This window comes from Echinops telfairi, unplaced genomic scaffold (assembly GCF_000313985.2).
Source record: "Echinops telfairi isolate 266 unplaced genomic scaffold, ASM31398v2 ScPeMD7_2010;HRSCAF=2546, whole genome shotgun sequence".
Taxonomy (NCBI): domain Eukaryota; kingdom Metazoa; phylum Chordata; class Mammalia; order Afrosoricida; family Tenrecidae; genus Echinops; species Echinops telfairi.
Window position 1 is genome coordinate 14041480 of NW_022105908.1, and position 8699 is coordinate 14050178.

The following is an 8699-nucleotide window of genomic DNA, read 5'->3' on the forward strand; positions in this document are numbered from 1 at the left end:
GGCAGCCCTGGGTTGGGATGTTTTCTTGATGTGCACTTACCCTTTCTATAAAACTCTCTCTTATACATGAGTTTCTGTGGATTTGTTTCTCAAAAGTACCCAGACTAATACAGTCTATCTCTCTGGTGGCTGCTCTTCATCCTTTACAAACAGAATTTACTCTGTATTTCAAAGGAAGTGGCCTGTTCCTTTGCCAGGTACAAATGTGGGCAATATTCACTAGTGTATTGTAATTCTTCAAGGGTTTTTCTTTATGCATGGCATCAATCTTTAAGTATTTGATGTATCCATTTTACTTCTGAGAAATTTTGTCTGGTTCATCACAGTCAATGCTTCTGGGCATTGTAAATATCTTTTATCATTCACCTCCTCTTTTGATTTCTCTTTGTCCTTGTTTACTTTCCCATCCAATATGTTCTAGTTAAAGAATTCAATGGATAAACTAAGTATCTCATCATCAGTTATAATTTCATATCTTCATCTACAACTGCTCTCTCTTCATTTGAGCCATTGGCAGCATCGGTGAAAGATAAGCTGCATAAAAATCCCTTTTTCTCTTCAGGTAATTTTTGAAAAAGCCCTGGAGCTAATTTATACACAATATCTTAAAGAATTGTATCTTCAGGAGTAGTAGGACAATACTTGTTTGTCTCCAGGTAATGCACAATGCACGTTTTACAGAAGGAATATAGATATTCTATTATTGTTGTGGCATCAATGAAGTACCCTCACAGAGCACACACAATAGATGAGGGTTTAGCTCAGTAACTCTTACTTCTTGTTGTTATGGTCCTTTTAGCTTAATAAAAAAAATCACCCCAAAAGCTGTAGGTGAGAAGTGACAGAAGCGGGCAGAAAAGACAATGAAATGTAAAAGTAGTTTGGCAGAAAATGAATGTGAGCCAAGCAGCTATCTTGGAAGTGAGCTGCAGACACAGCTGTGAATGGCAATGATCAGTTGAGAGCGGCCACCATGTTCAGCTCATGCTGGCTCCTGAGCCCAGCCTCCTCCCTCGCTTCATTGTTTAAAGAAAAAAAGAAACAATCTTTTTTTCAATTAGCATCCATTATCTATTTCATATGAAGAGTAAAGATCAGCACAGGCTCAGCAAAGAACCCTTTAAGAACAAAGTAGGAGACTTTGCATTACTTGATCTCAAAACCTGTTACACACATAGTAAAAACATCCTAGTAATGGTACAAAGATACATACATATACCAAACAACAAAATAGAAAACCCAGATATAATTTTATCCACCTACAGGCACTGATCTTCAACAAAAGACCAAAAAAAAAAAAACATTAAATGGGAAGGAGACAGCCTTTCCAATAAATGGTTTTGGAAAATTTGGATTCCACCTGCAGAAGAATGAAATTAGGCCCTTAACCTGCCCATGCACAAAACAAATTCCAGAAGGACCCGAGATCTAAACATAAATCCCAGAAATACAAGGATCATCCATGAGAAATTAGGGACAAACTTAAGTGCCCTATTTTAGCCTATACACATACAAGGGACTCATACACAGTAGAAGACAAAATCGATAACGGGCCCCTATGAAAAGTAAGACACTTATGCACATCAAAAGACTTCATCAAAAGACTACAGACTGGAAAAATAGCTGTAGCAATTACACAAAGGAAAGGGGACTAATTACTACAATCTGTAGAATTTTTCCAACAACTCAATAAGAAAAAAATTAATAATCCAATTAAAAATTGACACACCTAGAGCATGAGAATTTAAGTCAGAAAATACACGATGTCTGAGTAAGCTGGAGAAAGCTGCACCATGATTGGTGAGCAGTCAGTAGGTGGACAAATAAGATCTTGCTACATCAATACCCTAAATGTTGCATTATGTTGCAAACCTGTGATGGTCATTCTGTTTTATTTGGTTTTTGTTTGTATACATTAGGGTGTGTCCCATAGGTGATGTATCAGTGGGGGTTACCCTTCTGAAGTTTGTGATATGTGTTTTTATGGTTTTTGGTAAATGAAACCCAGGATCAATGAACATACAGGGATAATAAGTATAACAAGGATTTGTGTGTGTGTGTGTGTGTGTGTGGTGGGAGGGTGTAGGTACAGGAGAGGGGATGGTCATAAAAGGGAGATTATATCAAGGAACCAGTATCAGAGCCTAAAGTGTGAGAATCTGGCTTACAGAAGGCTGTGGATGACAGTGGGATCCCAAGATCCATTTCTGGAACTACATAGGAAGTAAGCCTCTGGTGAACTCCCTCTATCCACAATTGAGGGATAGGAGGAAAATGATTACTAAACAGGGTGCATTAGAAAGTTGAGTATAGAAGTTCAAAGGCAAAAATTTGACTTAATGAGTTAAAATTTTGCCAGCAGTTCCCCCTATGATGCATGCTAGGCCTGATCTGGATTCCAAAATTTTCAGTATATTTTGTTTGCATTGTTTGGTTTGGTTTTTGTTTGTACATATTAGGGTGCAACCCAGAGGTGTTAGGTCACCCTCTTGAAGTTGTGTTATATGTTTTTTTCATTTTTTGGTATATGAAACCCAGAATTGATGAATCTAACAAGATAGCAAGTAAAATAAGGGTCACAGGGGGAGGGGGAAGGGGAACAGTGGCCAGGAGAAGGAGAGACAATGTCAAGGAGTCCATGTAGAAAAGGAATGTTTGGAAACTGATTGTGGTAGCAATTGTACAATTCTGCTGGACATGATTGAACAATGGAATGTTATGATATATGTATTAAGTCCCAATCAATGATAAATTAATATAAAAAAAGAAATTAACTTTTCCATTAAAATTTTTTAAATGGTAAAAGAATTGAATAGGGATTTTGCCAAAGATGACATTCAAATGCCTAACAAACACATGAAAAAATGCTCATAATTACTAGCCATCTGGGACATGCAAATCAAAACAGCTCTCAGAAAGTACCTTACACCAACAATAATAGTCCAAGTTAAAAAAAATCAAAAAGAAAACATCACATCAAAAATAAATAAATAAATAAATAAATGAATGAATGAATAAATAAATAAAAAAAAGAAAATATCAAATCATGGAGAGGATATAGAGAGACTAGAACTCTTATGCATTTCTGGTAGGCTTCTAAACATGTACAGGAATTGGGGAAAGCAATATAAAAACAACTGGAAATAGAAGTCCCATATGACCAAGCAATACCTTTGCTGGGTGTATGAGGTGGAATTACACTAGGTGGAGGGGAGCTTTCATAGTATGTATTTTTCCAGCTAGGCGAATATCGAGCAACTCACTTTGAGTTAGTACACCCAGTGGCATCACCCGGGAAGGTTCTCTTTGGTCACAGTGAATTTTTTGTCATAAAAGCAGTTTGGCTCAAACCTCATTTTTTGTGATGGCCGATTTAAGAGAATAGCATGTGGCTGTGAAGTTATGTTTCCTGCTCGGGAAAAATGTCACAAAAACTTGTGATTGTGAACACAGCTTACAAGGACAGCTATGGGAAAAACTCAAGTGTATGAGTGATTTTCTCATTTCAAAAAGGGTGAAAAGTTGATTGATAACAAAAACCTCATTCTGGGCGCCCATCAACTTCCCTAATGGATGAAAATGTCAACTCATAATGCATTTGGAGTTCATTCCACTAGGTAAGACTGTTAATCAAACTTTCTATTGAGAGATTCTGAAATGATTGTGTAACAGTGTGCAACCAAAAAATAAAAACCTGATTTCTGGAAGACGGGGGACTGGTTTTGTCATCACAACAATGCACCTACTTATGCAACCATCACAGTGCACCAGTCTTTGGCAAAAAGCAGCATGCCTCTCTTGCCCCAAGCACCTTCTTCACCTGACCTTGCGCCATGCAACTTCTTTTTGATTCCACAAAGGCAGAGGGACATGGAAGGACAGGGATTTGACAACATAGAAGAGGTGAAGAAAGAAAACGAGGAGGTAGTGTCAGTCATCCAAACATGAGTTTGAAAAATGTTTCCAAGAATGGAATCACAGATTTGACAAATGTATTAAGTATAATGGGGAGTATATTAAAGGTGATAAGATTGTTTTGTAAATAAATTAATAACTAAATGCATGATTTTAGAAAATTTTTTTTTCTGGAGGTGGGTGTGGTGGGGGTGCTTTACCTCCTCGCATACCCCAAACCAATAAAAGGTTGAATAGGAACAGATGTGTGCTCTATGTTAATCACAGCACAGTTTACAACAGCAATCCTGGTTCAAAAGACCCTTAAATGCACTATTTGTCTATTTAACATTATGGTTAACTCAGCTCCACAGTAGGTGAAAATACTTATAATTCTGAGAAAGTAGCATCCTGAGAGGTTGCCTCAGTTTTAGTGAGCAATCAACAGATAAAGCTTTATCACATTGTTCAGATGCTATGAGAAATTCACTCCAAAACACTTTACCATCAAGATGTTTTTGGCTAGCACGCATGGTTCTGTCATTTGCATTGTGGTAGTTACATAATCTGTTGTCAATTTGAGACTTATGAGTGAAGGGGTGGAGTTTAGCCTGTCAATCAGGTCGCAGCTTGATGACCTCCTTTGGAGGCCATAAGGAAAAAAGTAGCTTGCTGGAGGCGAGATACACACTCACTCCCTGGGAGACATTGCAGGTGATAAGATACTTGGGACTATGCTAGTGCCCTGAGCTGGAGGAGCAATGTGGAGACCCCTACCAGCACTGAGATGCTTACAACACTGCTGGATCCACAAGACTACCCACTGGCCCTGTGATCTTCCTGTCTTTTGTGTAATTGCATATGTTTCATGAGTCTGAAGAGGACTTTATAGATTGATATCAGACATATGGGCTAATATCAGACTTATGGACTTGATCTGAATTGTTCTGGGATGTTTTCTTAATATTCAATTGCTCTTTTATATAAACCGCCTTCTTATATACCAATGAGTGTATGAATTTGTTTCTCCGGTCAACCCAGATTAACACATGCATATCGAAGTTTATGCTCCATTTTTCTTCAATTATTTCATAATCTTGCCTTTGCAAGATCAATGAAACACAAGCAAATATCTTTCTGGTATTCTCTGCTTTCAACAGAGAGCCACCTGATATCAGCAATGATATCCATAATTACATATCCTCTTCTAAATCTAACTTGAATTTCTGGCAATTCCTGTTGGTGTACTATTGTAATCATTTTTAAATCTTCAGCACAATTGGATTTATGTGTGATATCCTTAATATTGCTTGATAATTTCCACGTTCTTTGGGGTCACTTTTCTTTGGAAAGGACACAAATATGGATTGCTTCAGTTAATTGACCAAGTATATGCCTTCCAACTTTTCTGACAAACCAGTGAGTGCTTCATTCATTTGTTGATATTCTTTCAACTGTTGGAGACTTGTTTGTTTCCTTGTTTCCAGTGTCTTTAGTGCAGTTTAGACATCCTCCAATAGTTTTGGATTATATGCTACTCCTGGAATTTGACCAATTATTTTTGGTACAATGACTGATTATTTTCTTCTTCTTTGGATGCTTTTTTTTGCATCATTTAATATTTTCCAAATGGAGTCTTTCAATGTTACAAATGGAGGCTTGGATTTTTTTCTTCAGTTCTTTGAGTTTGAGAAATATTAAATGTGCTCTTCCCCTTATGTTTTTCTAATACCCAGGAATTGCAAATTTCATGATAATGAGCTGTATACTGACATTTTCTGTTCAACCCATCCACTCCATCATTTCTTCAATTTAATTACCTACGTTAAGAGCAAGTTTCAGTCTCATCTAACATCATTTTGGACTTTTCTTTCTTTTTTGCCACTTTCATGACCTTTTGCTTTTATTATGGATGATATCCTTGATGTTATCCTATAATTTGTCTAGTCTTTGATCATTAGTGTTCAATGTGACAAATACATTTTTGACATGATCTATAAATTTAGCTAAAATATCGTCAAAACTGTATGTTCACACTTGTTTTTATTTTCTTCACCTTCAACTTGAATTTTCGTGGAAACAAATAATGGTTCCACCGTTGGGCCCTGACTTTGCTTTGGCTGATGATATTGAGTTTTTCAATAGTTTCTTTTCACAGCTGTTCTCAATTTCATTCCTGTATATTCCACCCAATAAAGTGCATATGGATAGTTGTTTTTATCTTGTTGCAAAAAAAAAGATATTTGCAATGACTATGTCATTGATGTGATAAAATTCTATCACATAATCTCCAGGATCATTTCTATCACCCAGGTTATATTTACCAACTCCTGATCTTTCTTGATTCCCACTTTTGCATAACCAGCACAGTCTTTAATGCAGATTGTTGCATGTTTAATCAACTTCAGACTGCAAAAGTTGGTAAAAAAAACTAATTTTCTTGGCTTGGGCATTAGTTATTTATGCATAACTTTGGCTTATATTCATATTAATTGTTTTTAAAGTATAGTCATATTAACTAGGTATATGAATATACTACATATGGTCGCAGTGCGAGTCAGGAACATTTTGATAAACTATTTATAATGATAAATGTGACATGATTCTTTTTTGCCATTTTTGATTACTTCCAAATTTCCTTCATGCATTCCATGTTGTGATTAATACTGTATATTTCTAGCTATTTCTTCTCATTTAGATTTATACCCATCAGCAAACAGAATCCCCCAAAGATTTTCTCCCTCTTTGTCGTTTAGATTGACTCTATTTTGAGGAAGTAGTTCTTCCCTAATTGTATTGAGAAGACCTTCCATCCTGAGGGGCTTATTTTCTGTCACTAGATCTCACGAAATCCCACTGCCATGCCTAAGATTTCCAGTGGTTTCTGCTTCACAGGTGTACTGCTTCTTCCTTCTTATTCTCGCTGACTATGGAAGCTGCTCAAATATGGTTGACTCTGCTGCGATATCAAATACTGGTGGCATAGTTTCCAGTATTACAGCGATGTTCAATCCACCGTAATACGACAAACTGACAGAGCAGTGCTCGATAAAGTAATAGTAGTGTTAAACTAACGTAATTGAAAACAAATTGTAGATAAGTGGAAAAGATGTATGGGAAGAAAGAATTCTAATATTTTGTTTTTGTAGATTTATTATCCAACAGGTAACATTATTACACTTACATAAATAGAAGTAATAAATAAATATAACAATGCTGCGTGTTAGATAACAAATCTGAAAGAACAATATTGTGATATTTTCTTCATATACACCTTCTTCACTCATTCTGAAATTTATAACATATGAATTTAAAGTGTCCTGAATTGTCCTTATGTATCTCTTGAATTTTTTCCCTTTTAATCTTTGTGTTTCTATGCTATATTATTTTAGCTATCTTTATTTCATAGTTTTATTTTCTCCTTTTAAAACTCTCCTTAATTTTTAAAATCAATTTATACATGAAATATAAAATTAAATGTCGAGTTGGCTAGGTAATGGTTCACAGATGTTTGGTAAAGTATTAACCTAATTGCTGTCATGGAATAGCTTACATGTGATTAAATCTGCTGGCCTTGGGTAGAAGCCATAGTGTAATCTAATGCAACACAATGTACTTATCTTAGGTCTAATGTAATCAATCAACCAATTCAAAAGAGATTTTTCCTAGGGTTATTTCTGCCTCAAGTCTATAAATAGATAATTTGGCATGTGTTTCACCCCACTGTCCTCTTTTCTCTCTCCTAACCTGACAATCACCTAAGTAAATTTCTTTAAGTAAATTCCTGTCTTCCTCTTCATGAAAAAAAAGGGAATTAAAAGATAATGGAATTTCCCCCCAAATATTAATATACATACTATCCTCAGCTGAGAAGCTCTGGTAGCTCAGTGGATTAAGTATTGGCCTACTAACCTCAAAGTGTGATTCAACCCTACCAATTTCTCTCTGAGAAAGAGAGGTGGCAGTCTTCCTCCGTATACTCTTACAGTCTCTAAAATTCTACGGAGCATTTGACTCTGCACTTACAGGGTCCTTATTATGAGTTAGAAATTGGTTGATGATAGTGGGTATATTATTTCCTTTTTCCAAAGTCCCCTTCACGCCAAGCCAAACAAAACTCTTGTCTTCCCTTTCAAACAGAGTCTATGGTATGTGCTTCATTTGTCTCATTTCTTATTTATTTCTTCTGTGAGTCTTTTTAAAATTGAAGCAATTCTATTATTCTAAAAGCAGAAATCCTAAAGTTGTATCCATCAATGATAGTGGAATGTGTTTTGTTTTTGACAGATTATTTTGAACATTTTTGCATTTATATTATTTTTAGTAATTTGGAAATCAGTCTGTCAGGCTCCTTAAAATTATTTTTTAAGGTTCTTTGTAAAACTGCTTTAAATGTTATTTTGTCAAAAATAAACTTGTAAGTATAAAGACTCAGAATTTCCATTCATGAACCTATTATATATTATTCATCTTATCATTATTTCTGTAACCAGTTACTGATTTGACCTATTTTTATAGCAATGACTTCTAATGTTTACTTCTACAAATAGGAAGTTGGTCATTTTTATGTGCAAATTTTTCTAATTCCAATATTTCTAATAGTTTTATTTTTATTCCATGGGTTGTATAGGCAGACAAGCATATTTTAAGAGAAAGAAAGAAAGAAAGAAAGAAAGAAAGAAAGAAAGAAAGAAAGAAAGAAAGAAAGAAAGAAAGATGGATGCACGGTGTGTTCGTCTGGGTAGACTAGAGAAAAAAAATCCACAGAAACTCATAAGTATATGAGAAAGTTTCAATAAAAGGTA

The 8699-nt window shown here is 35.4% G+C and overlaps 1 pseudogene; it reads right to left on the bottom strand.

The window, feature by feature from the left end:
• LOC101652331 overlaps window positions 1-3083 on the bottom strand; it is a 7686-nt pseudogene extending 4603 nt beyond the window's left edge.
• Window positions 3084-8699: the final 5616 nt, after the last annotated feature.